Source organism: Phyllostomus hastatus, unplaced genomic scaffold, assembly GCF_019186645.2.
Source record: "Phyllostomus hastatus isolate PE091 unplaced genomic scaffold, TTU_PhHast_1.1 phas_scaffold_1066, whole genome shotgun sequence".
Taxonomy (NCBI): Eukaryota; Metazoa; Chordata; class Mammalia; order Chiroptera; family Phyllostomidae; genus Phyllostomus; species Phyllostomus hastatus.
Window position 1 is genome coordinate 15,082,152 of NW_025334004.1, and position 20,088 is coordinate 15,102,239.

General features: G+C 40.9%; 1 protein-coding gene across 4 annotated transcripts in view; it reads left to right on the forward strand.

The window, feature by feature from the left end:
- CNNM2 (cyclin and CBS domain divalent metal cation transport mediator 2) overlaps positions 1 to 20,088 on the forward strand; it is a 137,519-nt gene that overhangs the window by 73,073 nt on the left and 44,358 nt on the right. The window contains exon 2 of one of the 4 annotated variants that reach the window (XR_006787511.1): positions 13,179 to 13,272. The exons of the other annotated variants lie outside the window; for them this stretch is intronic. The gene's annotated coding sequence lies outside the window, so the exon portion shown is untranslated. The remainder of the gene's footprint in view (positions 1 to 13,178; positions 13,273 to 20,088) is intronic. 4 annotated transcript variants of the gene reach the window in all.

Consider the following 20,088-nt stretch of genomic DNA (forward strand, 5'->3'; position numbering starts at 1 on the left):
TTTTTGAAAACATTTTGAAATGTACACATGAAAATAGTTCAAAACATGTTCTTAAGTATCTTCTTAATATCCACAAGATCTGTGGTTATAGCCTTGCTTCTTTCCTAATATTGACAATTTGTTTTTTCTCTTTTTTTCTTTGATTTGTCTTACCAAGTGCTTACCAATTACATTGTCTTGACAAAAACTCAACTTTGGTTTTATTGAATGTTTTCTATTTTATTTTTTAAAAAAGGTTTATTCTCCTGATGGGGGGAGTGGGGGGTGGGGAGAGAGAGAGAGAGAGAGAGACAGACAGACAGACAGACAGACATTGAATAGTGGCCTCCTGTATGTGCCCCGATTAGGGATTGAACCTGCAACCTAGGCATGAGCCCTGATCAGCGATCCTTTGGTGTACAGGATGATGCTCCAACCAACTGAACCACACTGGCCATGGCTATTTTGTTATTTTCCCCCCATAATTTATTTCCTTCTACTTTGTTTGAGTTTGATTGCTGCTTTTTTTCTTTAATCTCATTTCCTGAGATGGATACTTGAATTATTGACTTTCAGCCTCTTTTAGGGCTATACATTTTCCTTTAAAGCACAGCTTTAGCTGCATTCTATATGTTTTTATGTCTTATTTTAAATATTACCTTAAAATATTTCCTAATTTTCTTATCATTTCTTCTTTTATTGTAGTTAATTCAACACTGTATTTGGGATTTTTTAGTTATTTGTGATCCAAGAAAATATGATTTTAATCCTTTGAAATTTATTGAAACTTGTCTTAGGGCTTCTTTATTTAAATAGTAACAACAGACTGCATATACAGTGGTGGTTCCATAAGATTATAATGGAGCTGAAAAATTCCTGTCACCTGGTGACATGGTAGATGTCATGAGATCATAGTGCAACCTGGTACTCACATGTTATGGTGATATGTTTATGATATAAATAGACCTACTGTGCTGCCATTCATATAGAAGTTTAGCACATACCATACAATTATGTACTGTACCTAATGCTTGATAATAAGCAACTGTGTTACTGGTTTATGTATTTACTAGGCTATACTTTTTATTGTTAGAGTGGACTCTGCTTATAAAAAGTTTGCTATTACACAGTATGACATGTCAAGCTGGTAGCAGCCTCCTACATCTTGTGTCTCTTGATTGCATGATTTTCTTTGCTTGATTTCTTTGTTTGATTTAAAATCATTGCATGATTTTCTTTGCGTGTGTTTTGTACAGTAACATGTTGTACAGGCTTGTGGCCTGGGAGCAATAGGCAATGCCATACAGCCTGGGCATGCAGTGTAGGAGCCTGTACCTCCAGCTTGGTGTGAGTGCACTCTACCGCGTTTGCACAATGATGATGAGACTGCCTACTGATGCCTCTTTCGGATTGTATCCCTGTTGTTAAGTGGTTCCTGACTGGATCTGGTTTTGATTCTTGAGGCCTTAAGCTCTGGCAACTCAGTGGATCTTCAATGGTAGGGACATGTGAGTGGTGGAGACTTTCTCTTGGCTGGATGTGCGTAACTTAACCTCTTTATTTTTTCCCTCACTCCGCTGTAAGGGATTGCTCTGCCAGCGAGGTTCGTAAAGCCGGATATAATTAAATTTCTCTTTAGTAAAATAATAATGAAATTATTGCTCTGTTTCTCTGAGATTGCTCCTACAATCCCACTGAGTAGAGTTTTATGTGTTCCAGATCTTTTCAGTTACATATTTATAATTTCTTGTGCTAGATAGATGCTGGGTGATTTTTAAACCTTATTTATCTTAGCTTCAAATTATTGGAAGGCCTCAGTGTCACCCAGGATTAACCCTATAATTTGTGAGGCCCAGGGCAGAATGAAAACCAGGGGTTCCTTTGCTCGAAAATTATCATGAATTTCAACACAATGGTGAAAGAGCATTAAACCAAGTTCGGGGCCCTTCTGGGCGGGGGGCCCGTGTAGCTGCCTCGCGCCCAGGAAGCCAGCTCTGCTGCCACCACTGTATATAGATTGACCTTCAATCAGAAACATTAAGTCAGAAGTTAAAATAGAAATAAATTCTTAACGGGATTTTTCAAATGCTCACATTGTACTTCCATATCGTGGACTCTGAAATGCCTCTTTCCAAGCATGTGAAAAATCAGATTTTTCAAATTTCCACAAATAATTATAGTGCGGTTTGTAATATTAGCTAAATGCCTGCCCATCGAAACAACCTGATGTACTCAGCCTTGGGAAAGAACATTTTGCAAGTTCTTAAAAATATGACCACTTATAAAAATATTTCTTAAGAGAAATTTCATGCTGGTATATGACACTTGAGTAGACTTTTAAAAATTGGGATTGAACCAGAGAAGTGTTGCTCAGTAATTAGATTTTAGAGACAATATTTAGAGAAAAAATAGCCTGAGGGGAAAAATCTACGTGTTCTAAGCTCAAAAGGGTGCATGTTTCATTAGAGTGTATGTATGAGTTCTAATTAGTTGATTAATCAGTTTTGAAATTTAGAGAAGTATGTGATTCATTTGGAAGCCTTCTACAGAGACTGATTTTAGGCATTCATAGTCATGTACAGGACCTTAAATCAGAAACATAATTGTGATTTATGGTTTTTTTTTTAAAGTGGAGTTTGGTAGCTTTTCTAAATAAACTGTCAAAAGCACCACTTAATGAATAGGTAAATATACTCAAACATTTTAATTTCTGTATCTTTTTGTTTTCAGAGTGTAATATAATAGAGAAATTATTCAAGTACATACATATATAAGTGAATAATACACTTTGCTATGTGCCAATGAGAACCAGACTTTTCAGTGAAACTCAATTTTGAGAAAAAATAGTCTAAAAAACATGAAAGTTCAGGGATGACTATCTTTCTAATCAATTTTTAAAGCTAGCCTTTAAAAGTAGTCCACATATTCCCATACTGGGAAATCTTCTCTGCAAGGTAGTTTGGCCTTGACAAGGTACCTTTCACCCAGAAAGTTCCACTTCTAAGAATTTATCTTAAAAAACCTGGATAAGTTCACATGGTATACAACCAGGTCTGTCCAGAAAAAGTCCAGACATTGTTAATATGAGAACGGTATGTGTGGCATCAGTGTAACCTGGCAGCCAAGGAGAGTGGCCTGGAACGCTCATTTGTGAACAATGATGACTTCACTGGACTAGTCAGTGGGGGCGGTGGATGCTGTTGAGGGAGCATGTGTACTGCATGACGGTCACATTAAAAATGACTGAGTGAGTAAAGCAATGAATGAATCTGCATCACATTTTGCATTAAGCTTGAACATTCCTCTGTGGAAACTATTGGGATGACTCAGAAGGCCACAGCTATGGACAAGTGGTGATTAGCAGCTTCATCACGTCAACATGCCCACTTATGCGTCATGTCTTGTGCAGAGTTTTCTGGTGAAACATCAAATCACCCAGGTGACTCAGCCTCCCTACAGCCCAGATTTGGTGCCCTGTGACTTCTGGCTTTTCCCAAAACTTATATCACCTTCGAAACGGAAGATATTTCAGAATGTTGATGAGATTCGGGAAAATACTATGAGACAACTGATGGCGATTGGGAGAACTGTGTGAAGTCCCAAGGTGCCTACTTTGAAGGGGACTGAAGCCTCATTGTCCTATGTACAATGTTTCTTGTATCTTCAGTAGATGTCACTGTTTTCAAATTACACGGCTGGATATCTTCTGGACAGAACTTGTTTATAAGAATATTGCAGCATTGATTTTAAGAGTGCAGAACTGGGAACAATGTGTATCCATTCAATAGGGGTAAATTATGGTGTATCCGTACAATAAACCATTAGACATGATGTTAACTCTATTGCACAAGAGTAGATTTAGATTATAGAAGATGAGGGGAAAGGAGGGGAAGAAAGCTAAATAGAAAAGGAGTGCCAATATAGTGATCTTAAAAGGGGTAAGTCAAGGAGATTGTCTGTAAGTGATAGAAGAGAAAAGAAAGGTATACTTATACTACCTAAAGTTATGAAGCTAACCAATAAAGAAGGTGCACCTGCTGATAAAACCTACATTTGGAGAAGGGAGAACCAGAGATGGGAAGTGATGAAAATGATTCGTAGTGGATTGAAGTCCACAGACTGTGTCTGAAAGGGGTACATCAGGAAGCAGCGACCGCAACTGCTCACCCTGTGAGGCGTTTCACCGTTTGTGGCCACTCCTCTTAAGGCGTCTGTTGTGTTGTCAACCCGGCGCACCGTACCAGTCTGCGTGCGTAGTTGTCACAAGCAAACAGAGTAGATTGAACGCATTTTCAAATTTCAGAGAGACATAAAATTGCAGGATCTCATTGAATATCACCAAAAAGGTTATCTTATTAAAGTCTTAACAAAATCTCAAAATAAATGGTAGGAATCTTGGAAGCAAATGATTACAAAAGAATACTGGTAAAAAAGTTGAAATATTTTGGAAGAGATAGAGTAGAGGTATGTTTAATTATGTACATATTACTTTGATTTAAAAGAAAAAGGACTCACGGACACGGACAACAGTGCAGTGGTTGTGAGGGGTGGGGAGGGGAGGTTGGGGGAGGTGGGCGAGGGTATAGGGGTGATGAATGGTAATGGAAAAATACAATGAAAATAAACTTAAAAATTTAAAACATACTTCAATACTGTACTGAATAATATAGGAAAGTGTTAATATAGTTTCAAGTATAAAATATACATTGTCAAATAGTATATATAATTTGGCTGCCTTTTTGGTTTTTAACATATACATAAAATAAAAAATGCTTTGGAAAGATAAACATGAAATGTTAATAATATCTCTTGATAGTGCGATTAAACATGATATCTATTTTCTCACGTTTTCCATTCTCTCTCTCTTTTTTTAAAGCAGTGAACTTATTACTACTTTTTGGCAATTAGGGGAAACTTTATTTTGGGAAAAAAAGTAGTAATAGTGACATAGCTTGATGCAGAGACCGTGTCGTTTGGCGTCAGGCACCCGGCGCAGCGCTTGCCACCTGGGAGACGCCCAGTTGGTGTTCGCGCGCACTTACGAAAAGTGCCTGTCAGTCAGCATCTCCCCTGTGCTTCCTGAAAGCAGTCCATGGCCACTGGCAGCATAAAATGAGCTATTTTTAAGCAAAAGATACATTATGAAAAAAACAGTGTGAGAGTAAAATGAAAAGCCTACAAACTGTAATGTTTAGGTAAAAATAAGTTTTAAAAGAACATTGGAAAAGCAATGGTTAGTGTTTTGCTGTTTTTTCTTTTTCATAGGCAATACACTTGCAGCATATAAAACTATTTTTTTTAGATTTTATTTATTTTTAGAGAGGGAAGGGAGGGAGAGAGACAGACAAGACAGACAGACAGACAGACATCAATGTGCGGTTGCTGGGGGCTGTGGCCTGCAATCCAGTCACGTGCCCTGACTGGGAATCAAACCTGCGATGCTTTGGTTCGCAGCCCACGCTCAATCCACTGAGCTATGCCAGCCAGGGCAGCATATAAAACTATTAAAGTACAAAAATGTATGATAGTGAAAAATTTCCCACTACTACCAGTACTCTCTCCCTGGAGGCAATCAAGTTTTTTTGTTTGTTTTGTATTTTTGCAACCAATGATATTAATCCTTGCATATCTGTCCAGAAATACTACACAAATAAAATATGTATTTATTTTTCCCTATTTACATATGACAGCATGTTATATATACATGCTGTATGTATATTTTTGTGTTTTGTCTTTCTCAGTATATCTTAGAGGTGGTTTCATATTGGTACATAAAAGAACATTGTCATTCTTTTTTTTTAAGATTTTACTTATTTTTAGACAGAGGGGAAGGGAGGAAGAAAGAGAGGAAGAAAAACATCAATGTGTGGTTGCCTCTCATGCATCCCCTACTGGGCACCTGGCCCGCAACCCAGGCATGTGGCCTGACTGGGAATCGAACCAGAAACCCTTTGGTTCACAGGCTGGCACTCGATCCACTGAGCCACACCAGCCAGGGCTCATTCTTTCTTTCATGGCTGCATATTTTATTGTATTTATTGTATGGATGTATCAGAATTGATTTAACCAGTTTCCTATTAATGGATATTTAAGTTTCTTCCAAACTTTTCACTACTATTAACAATATAACAAAGAATTTCCTTTTTCTTACACCATTTTATATTTGTATAAGTTTACCTACAGGATAAAGTCCTAGAAACTAGACTTGCTGAATCAAGGGTATTTGGGTTTTCAAATTTAGTAGATTTGGCCAAATTGCCCTTCAATAAAGTTAAAGTAGTTAACACTTCCACTAACATATGAGAGATTTTATATGCTGTAATTTACTAGGTATCCTTGATAACATTTAAGAATTTTTTATGTGCCTACATGAGTGATAAACTTCTTGACAAAAGTAATAAAAGTATATACACTTTTTATCAGAGGAATAAAAGTTAAGATTTATTATAAACGATGTTCTAAATACAAGGTTGTAGTGTATTTGGTGGGTAAACACTGGGCATTGTTAAGGAGGAATCTGAAATCTAACAGAGGCACTGTCCCAGTCACGTATTCTTGTAATGTCTCATACTGTTACATGTGAAGCGTGGGTCTAAGCTTTGGCGCAGTAATACTAGAGAAACCTGACTGAGTTGGGAAGGAAGGATCCCTAAAACGGCCGAGGATGGCTGACGTAGGCTACAAGGAAAGTAGTCCCATTTGGAAAAACAAACGGCAATGAACGAGGGTAGAATATGAAAACTAAATTTTTTTTTAAAGATTTTATTTATTTATTTTTACAGAGGGAAGGGAGGTAGAAAGAGAGAGAGAGAGAGAAACATCAAGGTGCGGTTGCTGGGGGCCGTGGCCCGCAACCCAGGCATGTGCCCTGACTGGGAATCGAACCTGCGACACTTTGGTTCGCAGCCCGCGCTCAATCCACTGAGCTACGCCAGCCAGGGCTTATGAAAACTAAATTTTATAAAATCATGAAAAATATGAATGTGCCACGCTTAACTTTTTGATGAACATGTGTTAGAATTTATGTGTATATGGGTGGATATTAAGTTGAATTCTGAAAATACTTTCTGCCAGTAAGCATTATAGAATGAGAACTTCTAAAAATAAGTGAGTGCCAGTTCATCAGTCAAAACTGAGCTGAGAAGAGCACTGTATAATATATATTAATGAATAACCTGTTGTAATTGGGTTATGAGAGAAAAGACCAATGACTTGATACATCTATTTAAAAAGTATCTTCAGTTGAGCCCTGGCCGGGTGGCTAGGTTGATTGAAGTGGTGTTGTTCCATACATCAAAAGGTTGTGGGTTTGATCCCCAGTCAGGGCACATACCTAGGTTGCTGGTTTGATCCCTGGTTAGGGCTGATGTCTCTCTCTCTCTCTCTCTCTCTCTCTGTCTGTCTGTCTCTCCCCCTCTCCCCTCTCCCCTCTCCCCCATCCCACCTCTAAAATCAATAAATATATTGATCTAAAATAAATATATGGGTGAGGATTTAAAAAAATCTTCACTTGAATTGCAAAAAAAAAAAAAAAAAAGAAGTTGAATTTATGTACCTGCAAGCCAAGCAGTTTACTGAAGTTCTGAAAACACTGGAGAATGTTCTAGAAGGGGTTCAGTACTCAATGGTATTTCACTGTGACTCTAGCCAGTTTGTTGTAGTCTGTTGTAGACAAGAGCTTCAGAACCTTTGGAAAGAAGAGTTACCATAGCCTTCCCTCTCTTTTCCTTTCCCTATCGTTCTTCAAATGTAAAAAGAGAAAATGAGTGGTCTTTTCAGGAAGACTTTGTCGTTCCTTAGCTGAGAGTGGAAGGAAATCCTGTGTAGATAGTAGAACAAAGTAACAACAGTATGGATGGACCTGAATTCTCGTTTGTATATTAGACCTTTATTATTGAACGTCTGGGTTTTCAAATAATTTGGTTCTTGACCAGGTTGCTCGTGGAAAAAATGTCAGTTGTTGAACAAAAATACCTGCAGTTCTCGATTCCTGACCCAGTGACCCTTTCATGCCGACGCCTGTGTGACTGATCACACGTCTCGCAGGGGACAGGGGAGATTCGACTTTCAAACAAATTGCTTCCTGACCAGTTTTCTGAACGAATCAGTTCAAGAACCGAGGTGCCACTGGACTTAGCTATATAATCTTTGGTCTGAAATTTCTTAATTTATAAGAGGAGGACAGGAATTCATAGGGCCCCATGTGCTGTTATGTAAGAGAAAACCTTTGTGTAAGTGACCAGAGTCCTTTCAAGGGTGGATAGAAACCCAGGGAATGTCTGTTAGCCTGTTTAGGTCTCAGTTTTGTGATTTATAAAATGGAATGTAATAGTAGTCTCTTCTTGGGTAATTAAATAAGACAAACAGCACAATGCCTGACATACACAGGCCCACGTAACTGTGAATTATTACTACCGTTGCTGCAGTCGTGTGATACCCATGGATGGATCACAGGCTGTGTGGGCTTGTGCTGTGCTCTGCGGGAAGGTAGATCTCCCAGCTCGGCGAGTTAGATGGAGCATTTTGCTCGGAAAGGTCGTTAGTAGAAGGCAAGCACGGGGTGCGCCCGGTGAAGTGTGACAGTGGGATGCCAAAAAAAAAAATCGGGCTTTACAGTAACAGCCCCCTTTGCCCGCACAGAAAACAGAGTCTGACGCAAGCAGTGTTTTCTAAATGGCTCTGAATGGAACAACCTACCAGGAACATTTTCCATCCAGAGTGCTGGTAATCAACCCAAATGAGACCACACTGCTGGAAAACCCAAGAGCAATGGAAAATAAAAGGGCACCCTTGTATTGAATGGGTTAAAGCTGTATTATACTTTAATTCAGAAACAAGTTTTGGTGGTTGGAAAAAGTTAAAGTAATTAATTCTGCAGTAAACTGGGTTAGGTTGAATTTATTGAGGGGAAATTCAAATTCTGTATTGAATCTGTAATTCTGGATCTAGGATCTGGATTTTGATCAAGGATTACAATCCAATCCCAATCGAAATTCCCTTAGCACAGTTTGGACCTTGAGAAACTCAGAGTAAGTAAAAACCATTCCAAGAAACAGTACTTTTGCCTGTATAAAATTTGGGGGTCTTGTTTTTATTGGCCCTTTTAACCTTTGCTCCTGCCATTTATCATGCTGATTTCCTTTATGTGCTGAAGTTACAACCCATGACCTAGTAGCTAGGATTTTAGACTAGGTCACGGTAATCGAGGCAGTGTTCACTGAATACCCACGGGGTGCCAGGCAGTGTGCCGCACGGAGGAACACAGAGGCCGGTTAGACAACGTTCTCGTCCTCAAGGGATTCGTAGTCTTATCAGGTGATATCAGTTGATGGTAATGATGACTGTAGCTAACATTTTTATAGGGCACTTAACAAAGTGTTTGCTCTGTAACTGTTTAAGTGCTTTATGTGTATGAACTCAGTCCTCTCAAGTGCTTTGATGCAGGGGCTATTATTTCATTTATACATGAAGATGCTAAAGTATAGAAAATCCAGACCTGGGGGGGCAGGTCTGGAATTCGAATGTAGGTTTTCTGGTCCCACTATGCCAGATAGACCCTGAGTTACTTATGCTTTGCTCACAGTTTAACTTACTAAAATTATGACTTTTAAAACCTTTTTTTTCTTTAAAATTTAAGATACAATGAATCCATTAGCATTTAATTATTTGCTGGTTATTTATTGATGCTCAAATGCTTTTAAATTCAACAGATGGAATTCCCATATTAATACTATTTATAAACTTGATTAGAGCTCCTTAAACATTTCAAACCGTTCTTACCAGTTTAATATCTCTGATGTCTCCAAGTAGTTCATACTTCTCCTAGTAAATAAATCAAATGTCTTTAAAATAAGACTAATAAGTTGAATAGTCTCTTAAGAACTTTAAACATCTTTTTTCAAAGCATACACTACTGAGCATAATAGTTACGGAAATTACCATAAACACGACAGACAACATATCACTGCTATTTTATTTTGGGCTTAAAAATTCATTTTTTTGACAAAGGCGGAAAGGATGACCACTTCAAACCTGTTACAGGGCTAGGGCTGGAGGTCCAGGGCTGGGTCAGTGACCACCCAGGTCTGCTGTCTGGGCGCAGACCTGCGTCTCGCAGTGGGACCATCCCTGCCTATGCCTCTTCCTGTGTGCTGCACCCAGCCAGTGTTTGACCGTCATCTCTTACCTCCTTTAGAGGAGACAGGATTCTGCAGTCCCTACCCAGGCTGCATTTTTACTGTCTGATTTGTGCTGATTAAACTTTAGTAATCACATGAATTAATCTGGGTTGGTATATAACAGTTTAGATAAGTGTTATTGGAAAGTCAGGCACACCATAGTTCTATACAAAGACCATCTCTAACACAAGCAGGACTTTGTGTGAGTTAAAGGAAAGCTGCCCCTCTAAGTAGACGGATTACAAAGAAGCCCCGGTCCAGACTCAAGGGTCGTAAGCCTTGCTGGACTTTAACCTCTACTTGCCCTCTTTACCACAGGTATCATGTTGCTCTTAAGATCCCCTCCTTTCTAAATCCTCACCCAATATGTTTATTGATTTGAGGGGGTGGAGGGAGAGAGAGAGAGAAATATCAATGTGAGAGAGAACCCTTAATCAGTTGCTTCCCATAAGCGCCCTGATAGGGGATTGAACCTGCAACCTGGGTGTGAGTGGGCCCTGACTGGGAGTCCACCCATAGCCTTTTGGTACATGGGACAACACTCCAGCCACCGGAGCCACCTGGTCAGGGCAAGATTTCTCCCCTTTGGGTACCATTAAGACTCATGAATTTTTACAGAGTTAGTGGCCAAAATGCTGTGTGACCCTTTAAACTGCTCCTTTCTATACTTTCTGGCAAGAACAGGATACTCTAGCACTGTCTTGATTCTTTTCCTGGACCTCACCAGAGTCAGCTGCCCTCCACAGAGCTGGTAGCTGTGGCGGCAAAGCAGGGTTAGATCGTCTCAGGCATGTTAGAGATTTGGTTACATATCACGCTGTTCGTCGGATTACCGATGCTGCTCCAGAGCTCCACGTTTCTGAAAGCTGTTTTTGATGGGTCCCGGTGTTTCCAGTTCAACCTTATTAAATCCTTAAGGTGTAGTATTCTCACTGAAAAGGTTTTCCATCTCTCTGTCAGGTTTTGAGCCACTAGCTTGCTTTGTTTGTGTTTATGTGCTTTACTTACTGACCTTGATGGGCGCTGCCCACCAGCTGTGCGGTCCAGACTTTCTGTGATGTAACTGGATGGTGCCTAACTAGACCCTCACCCCCCAGCCAGGCCCGTGTGTGCTCCTTGTGTCGTTGTATGCTCGGTAGGGAAGACAGACCGTCAGCCCCCGGGTCTAATGCCACCTTCCCCTCGCCTGCAGTCTCTTCCTCTTGGTGCCGTCGTGAAACCCCCACTGGTCCGCGCTCCTTCGTGCCCACTGCCCTGTGTCTGCCCCTTCCTTTCTTCTGTCTTCTCCATCTAAAACCGCATCTCACGGTAACGTGAAACTTTTTTTTTAGTACTGTTAGCACTTTGTCAAACACTTTTATTTTCTATTAGAAAAATCAGGTAAGGCCCTGGCTGGTGTGGCTCAGTGGAATGAGTGCCAGCCTGCAAACCAAAGGGTTGCTGGTTCAATTCCCAGTCAGGGCACGTGCCTGGGTTGCAGGCCAAGTCCCTGGTTGGGGCGTGTGAGAGGCAATCACACACTGATGTTTCTTTCCCTCGCCCTCCCTCTAAAAATAAATAAATAAAATATTTAAAAAGAAAAAAACAAGTGAATCAAACATTGATCTCTCTTTTAGGTTTCCTTTAAACCTGATATTAAGTTGCCTCAGTGGAGTAGGTATTAATGGAGCTCAACTATTAATATATTTATAATGTTTTATTTCTTAAACCGGATGGTAGGTTCATAGATTTTTTTTTTATTTATTGACTGCTTGATTTGAGAGAGAGAGTGAGATTGATTTATGCATTCATTGGTTGCTTCTTGTATGTGCCCTGACCGGGGAATGAACCCACAACCTTGGCGTATCAGGATGACGCTCTACCCCACCAACCTACCTGGCCAGGAGGGTTTTTGTTTTGTTTTCTTTAAAATACAACTTGCTTCTACAGATTCTTTCCAGGGAATTTATTGTGAAAACAACAATTCTCTTTTTATTCTCATCAGTTTCTATAGTATTTAAATTACATTAATTACAGCATCAAGTAGAGATATCATAAATAGGTTTGGGAACAAAGATAACCAATTCTGCCCTGGCCAATGTGGCTCAGTTGGTTGGAGCGTCGTCTCGTAAACCAAGAGGTCATGGGTTTAATTCTGGTCAGGAGCACATGCCTGGGTTGTGGGTTTGATTCTGGTGGGCCGTGTGACAGGCAACCCATCAATGTTTCTCTTTCACATTGAAGTTTCTCTCCCTCTCTCTTCCCCTCTCTCTAAAATCAATAAGCATGCCCTTGGGTGAGGATAAAAAAATACCACAATTCTTAGTGAACATTCTACTTAATCTGTGGGAGTTTTCGGAGGACTAGATAAAGCACTGGTGGGCTGGGCCCCCAGTCAGTGTTTCTACTGGGACGCTGGAGTGTGGCAGTGAGTTAGCTTGTTATATGGAGGTCACTTCAAAGATAGTCTACCATGCTGTAATTTTACTTGTCTTGTCTTCCCCACCAAACTCCTAGTTCCTTGACAGTAAAGACTAGCCTTATTTGTATGTGTTTTTTGTTGTGACCCTTAGTGTTTAGTGCAGTACCTAGCATATCGTGAGTGCTCAGTGAAAGTATTTGTTGAAGGAATCCATGACCAGAGGAGATCATATTGACCTCAAGTGAATTCTGATCTTACAGCAGTCTTCACATTATCTTTGCAAACGTCAGGGTTTGTATGATCATCGCATATAATTTATTCTTTCATCGGTTTTTCTTCTTCTCATTCCCACGGTCTTTGAGTCTTTCTCTGCTCTGTGTCAGCTTCCTTCTATTTATTGTGCATTGCAAGCTACCTGTGTTTATTATCGTTCCATTTTCTTGACAAAGATGCAAAAAAAAACCCAAAAACACCCAAATACACCAGAGTAACAGTTTTTGCTGCAATGACACTTTGCACAAAGAGAGATGAAAGTCCTAGGAAAATACAAAGTAGTTCCTTAGTTCTCTATTCTAGAGCTTAACCAATCCCAGGAACTGAAGTCTTCTGTTTCTTCACAGAGGAAATATGACAAAGGCAGTGGCTGTACAAGCTTCCTTCATGGGCCGCCCTCCCCACTGCCTCGTCCGTAGGCGGGAGCAACCACTTCTGGAGGTGAGAGGGGAGGGAGGACGATCTCCGTAACCCGTGTGATCCGCCTAGCCACAGAATTATGGTTCTGAGAGAGAGAGGGAACAATTTGTGGAGTTCCTTCAGTGCGAAAGACTTTAAAACAAAGCAAGCCTACATAGGATTGAATGCTCAGGTTCTAAAAAATTATGCTCTTTGATAGAAGCCTGTAACCTATGTTTTAAAAGAAGCTACTTGTAGCTGAATAATCCTAGTGATCCCAAGATCCTGTTTCTGTAGCTAATAAAAGGTATCACACATGTACGTTTGAGATGATTTGTAGCTTCTAGGACCATGGCAGGGTTCATTAAACGTGTAATCATTATCATTTTGATTACTTACTATATACTGGGCACTGTGTTAAATTCCACATTTTTTATTAATTTTTTCCATAGTAAACTCTGTTTAACGCTGTTCTACAGATGACTAGAGTGAGAGGGGCCACAAGAGGGGAGCTGACTTGTTCCCGGTCACACAGTCAGTGAGCAGCAGAACCGAGAGATCCGAACCCACGTCTGTCTAGCTTTAGTTGAACGCCTTAGGCACCGACAGGGTGCTCTAGGGTCCCATCACACACACTTGAACTCTAAAAATAGTGACTTTTGGTGAGGGATCAGTGACCAAGGATGACCTAGATCTTCTGAATGTTATATCAGGAACCAAGGTGATGGTCTGATTAGACAGTTGAAGTATTTTCAAGAAGCTTAAGACAGGTCATTTTTACTGAGGGTGGGGAAAGGAGGGTATATTTCTAAGATCCTTGCATGATAAGCAAATGAATGTTGAGTTCTTTTGAACATTCATTCATTCAGTAAGCTCAATGTATATCTTTTTTTATGTGACAAGCCATCATATTTGAATTCCTGAGACTTGGTTTTCAGGCCTAATTCATGTTGTATATTTAAGAAGACAATGAAAACTCTTTGAAGATAACCTTAAGTTCAACAGGAAGGAGGAGCACAGGGTTTGATTGCTACTTTTTTTTTTCAAGCTGGCTTCATCTGGGGACAAACTCTTGTAATTTTTCCTAGAATTTGGTGCCAATAGGATTTAAAATAATAAAATCAGTACAATTAAATTAAATAGGAAATAAGAGTCTTTTATGTACAAGGCTTTAGCTTCGGTAACAATTGGTCACTTTTCTGGGAAATGGTTGTTAAAACTACAGACAACTGGCAGTTACCGATTGGCCTCATTCATTGCATTGTGCCCAGGAAGAAAAACAATCCCTTGTGGCAAGAACCGCAAAGATAATATTATTTTTCCTAGTCTTTATCCCCCTTCCTATTTTCTTTTGATTAATTTGAGCTATTTATTCAGCATTTATTGAGAATATTATATACCAGACACTGCTAGTTTCTGGGGCTTTAGATATGAAAGAGAACTCTTGCCTTTGAGAATCTCACAGTGTAGCAGAAAAGGGAACATTATAACATGGGATAATAAATGCTCCGATGGAGCTGGTGAAGGCTGTGAGGGAACAGAGAGACAGGATAGCCAAACCCTGCCGGCATGCATGAGGTCAGGAAGGCTTCCGGGGGAGAGGATACTTGAATTGCATCTTTTGAGGAGGAATAAAAGTAGAGAACCCAAGGGCTTCTTAGCAGAGGGAGCCATGGAATAGTAAATATAGATTGGAGAGTGGCTGAAAGTGTGGTGTGGAATGAGCAAAGATGTGGGATGTGAAGCTAGAGAAGGATTTACAGATCATACCATGATGGACATTGTAGGCTGTACTGAGCATTTAAACTGTCCTAAGTGTGGTGGAAAGCTGTTAAAGAACTTTAAGTAGGGGAATAACAGTGGTCAGATTTGCTTTTTAGAAAGATGACTATGGCATCAGTTTGATGACTTTGAAGAGATTACGTTCGAGTTAGAAAGATAGAAGGTTGTTGCGGTTTGGAGGAGAAATAGTGAGGACTTGTAACTGAGGTGAGTTTGCCATGGGGATGGAGAACAGGGAGAGATTTGACAGGTATGTAGGAGGCAGTCTCACATTTGGAACCTAACACAGAACGACCAATTTGTCATAAATGGGTGAAACTCGAGGAAAAGGAGGAATCCAAGATGACTGTCACAACTTCACGTTTTCTGTTTATCCTGGTGCCGTTAGTCAGCAAGAGCAGCAGAAGGGGAGGGACAGGTGTGGTGAAGAAGATGACGGATGTAGCTTTGGGTGCCTTGAGATGCTCCTCAGACAGGTGAAGAGGACCATGTAGGCAGTTGGGATATTTTTGTGTCTGAAGTTTCGGAAAAATGATTGGTCTGGGGATGGTACTGGTATATGGATTCAGGAGTTTTCAGTCTGCAAGTTAATGTCTGCTTTTGTTATCGCTACTTGATTAGTATGTAGTAAAAAGCAGATTTACCATAAAGCTAATTAAGTTTAACCTTAAGTGCTTCCCATGCATGGGCCTTGGCAAGGGCTCTTGAGAATGTGTTTACATGGTTATGTTTTTGTAAGCATATTTTTATACAGTTGGTCAAAATTGTTCTGTTGCCACTTTGAATTACCCACTTTTCTTGTGTCTGTGATGTTGGAGTGGGGGATTCGAGCTGGGGATACATGTAGTTTGCAGTCATGTCAATGTGTAGTTACTGCTGGCCACCCCAGTGTGGGAATGCTGCTGAGAAATGCCCTGCCCAATGTGCCAACTCACCTGGAGTGGTGACACACAGATGCAGCACCAGATGAAATGTGTGCAGCTAGAAACCAATCAGCAGAAAAATATTGCACTTACCTGATTCTATCTTAGCCTGAAGGGCAGCCTGATACCAAGGCTGACGTGTAAGACAGTTTATTTGGAATGGGACCCCAGGGAGAAGGAGTTCGGGTTGAAGGACAAGGGAGGAGAAACAGGAAAGAGGGAAAGAAAATTCCAGGACGTGACAGCACATTGGATACAGCTACAGCTACAGGCAGCAGGTGTGCTAGCCTACCTAGGGCCTTCTCGGGAGCCTTACGGGATGCCCAGAACTGTCTGCTGGAGCACAGAAGGGGGAAGTACCCTCCCACAGGCATGAGTTCCTCCCCATCTCTGGATTGCATGTGCAGAACTCCAGAGTGGGTTGCAGGAGAAGTCTTAAGGCAGACCTGAGAAGCATACTGAGCTGTACCGTGAGCTGGCCGTGTGCTTGCACTTGCTCGGGCCCGAACCCAGCCCGAGCCTGTGAGGAACTGGTGGCTGTGCTAGTGGGGGGAGTAAGCTTGGGGCCTAGGGGATCTTGAGGTGGCGCTTAAAAGATGCCTAATGTTGACAGAGATTCTACTCTCATTCATCCCTAGTCTAAATAAACATTTTCTCCTGTTAGGATTATATACAGTAATGCAGTGTATAATACAGCTATAAATCTACATTCTTTTTTCCTTATTGATGTACATCACACAAAATAGACTATCAGAATTATTCATGAGACACAAACCTGTAATGGCATTTTAAGTGTTGGTCGCCATGCTGCCACTATTCACTATCTGTGGGATTTTTCTATGTATGTAGTTACACAGACGGGGACACATTATGTTTACTGTTCAGTTTTTTCTTCATGTATTTGGATGACTTCATGAACATTTGAAAAACTTCTCAAAAGAGTATGTAGATCTCTGATTCTTTATAAAAGCAGCATAATATTCCATTGTATGGCTACCTTAGAATTTATTTCACCAGGCTTCTATTGACAGACATTGAAGCAGTGATTTTTTTCCTCATAGAAATAGAAAAACGTCTGTCTTTTATTTTCTTCACACTTTAAAGAAATACTGGGGGGAAGGATGAAAATGGGAGGTGAGAAGGAATTGTGAAGGAATTCGTAATAGAGGATGTTTGGCTTTTAAAGTCATCCAATCACATCTTTCCTCCTCTGTAGTGACAATGGCGTGTGTACGGTTTCTAGGGACAGGAAACAGAAGAATGAAGTGTTAGGACTTTCATCTCGGCACCGTGAGAAAAATCTCAAAATACATATGCCCCCTTCATTTATCTTTTCACTTTTTTTGTTTTAATTTAATTTATTTCTTTTTAGAGGTGGGAAGGGAGGGAGAAAGAGAAGGCGAGAAACATCAATGTGTGGTTGCTTCTCGTGTGCCCCTCAGCTGGGGACCTGGCCTGCAACTCAGGCATGTGACCCGACTGGGAATTGAACTGGTGACCCTTTGGTTCACAGTCTGGTGCTCAATCCACTGCGCCACACCAGCCCCCTTCATTTTTCTCAAGTTTATTGTTTGCAGAAAAATTACAGGTGGGATTTTAAACATTGGATAGGATTGTGGGAGCGGGGGTTGAGGGAGGCAGGGCAAGGGAAAGCAATGGGGGAAAAACTGGGACAACTGTAATTGATCAACAGTAAAATTTTAAAAAACACATGGGGTAGGAATTTGAATTATAGATGGCTTTTAATTTTCCCTCCAACTCCAGGACTTGGTGACTTTGGATAATTGTGATAGTCCTTTTCCCTCATATCTCACGATTATTAATTATATAATGATTAACTTATATAACCGTATAATATATAATAGCAATTCCACATCCTCGTTCCAGCTCAAGGACATCATCAGGAAGGAGTTCGTGAAAAGAGGAGATTTGAGTGAGAAAAGAGGAGAAAGGATAAGGTCTTTCTGCTTTTAGCAAAACCAGCCCTCAGTTTCCCCTTTAAGCAAGTTTAAAAGGAACTGACAACCTCGCCCTTCCCCTTTAAATGCTTGCTCCCAAAGCAAATGCATGGTGTGGTTTGACCGCATCGTCTGGACTTAGGTAAATTATTGCTCCCTGTGGGTGTCACAAGAGGACCCAGCTTTTTATGTAGGACTTTGTGTAAATACCAATCTTGTCTCCATATGTGGTAGAAATCATCCAAGAAATTAGTTTAGTTGAAATCAGAGACTTCCGGCAAGATGGAGGCATAGGTGGACGCACCGTACCTCCACGTACAACCAAGATTAGAACAACAACAATTTAGAGGCAGAATAACGCCCAGAACGGATAGAGAATTTATCTGAATGGAAGTTGGACAGCCAAGAAGTTGAAGTAGACCCGTTCATCCAGACTGGTAGGAGGGGCGGAGAGGAGCAGCCGGGCTCCGGTTTCGGAGCGCAGAGAACAGGGAGAACTGGGAGCAGAGGGCAACTGGGAGCACACGAGCCACCCATAGGCTATCCGGGGCGCGCAGGATCGCAGCGGGTGTACCCTGAGTACGCAAGCAGCAACTGGCGGACCCAGTGAGGCTGCGATTGTGAACCAGGGCAGAGCATGCAGCCCAGGATCCCAGGGAGGGGACTGGGATCCTAGGAGAGCAGAGCTACCACCATTGTTCCCACCTGCCCCCGCCCCCACATACAACGTCACAACCCAGTGACTGGGGTGCCCCGCCTCGGTGAACACCTAAGGCTCCGCCCCTCACCGTAACAGGAGCAACGTGTCTCAAACAGAAAAACAGATCAATGCCCCAGGGCTCATTCTATTGAGCGACCAAGAGATTGCCAATCTATCAGATGCACAGTTCAAAACACTGGTGATCAAGAAGCTCACAGAATTGGTTGATTTTGAGCGCAAATTACATGAAAGAAATGCAGGTTACCATAAAAGAGATGAAGGAAGATGTGCGGAAAACCAATAGGGATGGGAAGGAAACTGGGACTCAAAACAATAGCGTAGACCAGAAGGAAGAAAAAAAAAACAAGCAGGAAAGAATGAAGAAATAAGAATTCAAAAAAATGAGGAGAAGCTTAGGAACCTCCAGGACATCTTTAAACGTTCCAACATCCGAAGTATAGGGGTACCAGAAGGGGAAGAGGAAAAGCAACAGATTGAGCACGTATTTGAACAAATAATAAAGGAGAACTTCCCCAGTCTGGCTAAAGAAATAGACTTCCAAGAAATCCAGGAAGCTCAGAGAGCCCCAAAGAAGTTGGACCCAAGAAGAAACACACCAAGGCACATCATAATTATATTAGCCAAGGTAAAAATGAAGGAGAGAATCCTAGAAGCAGCAAGAGATAAGGGGACAGTCACCTACAAAGGAGTTCCCATCAGACTGTCAGCTGATTTCTCAAAAGAGACCTTACAGGCAAGAAGGGGCTGGAAAGAAATATTCCAAGTCATGAAAGACAAGGACCTATATCCCAGATCGCTCTACCCAGCAAAGCTTTCATTTAGAATGGAAGGGCAGATAAAGTGCTTCTCAGATAAGGTCAAGTTCAAGGAGTTCATCAACAAGCCCTTATTTTATGAAATGTTAAAGGGACTTATCTGAGAAAAGAAGATAAAGAAAAAACATGTATAGTAAAAGGACAGCAAACTCACAATTTTTAACAATCACACCTAAAGCAAAACCAAAAGAAACTAAGCAAACAACTAGAACAGGAACAGAGCCACAGAAATGGAGATCACATGGAGGATTAGCAACAGGGGAGTGGGAGGAGGAGAGAGGGGGAAAAGGTACAGAGAATAAGTAGCATAGATTGTAGGTTGAAAATAGATAGGGGGAGGGTAAGAATAGTATGGGAAATGTAGAAGCTAAAGAACTTATAAGTATGACACATGGACATGACTAAAGGGGGGGATATGGGTGGGAGAGGGTGTACAGGGTGGAGGGGAGTGAAGGGGGGAAATGGGACAACTGTAATAACATAATCAATAAAATATATTTAAAAAAGAAATTAGTTTAGTTGAAATCAAGAGCTTTGGACTGGAAAACAAAATATTATTAAGTGAATGATTATTGGTCCAAAAACTAAGACACGAGGGAGAAAAGAGTGAATGATAAAATCAGAAGAACCCTGATATTTAGCCTTAGCACCATATGTTT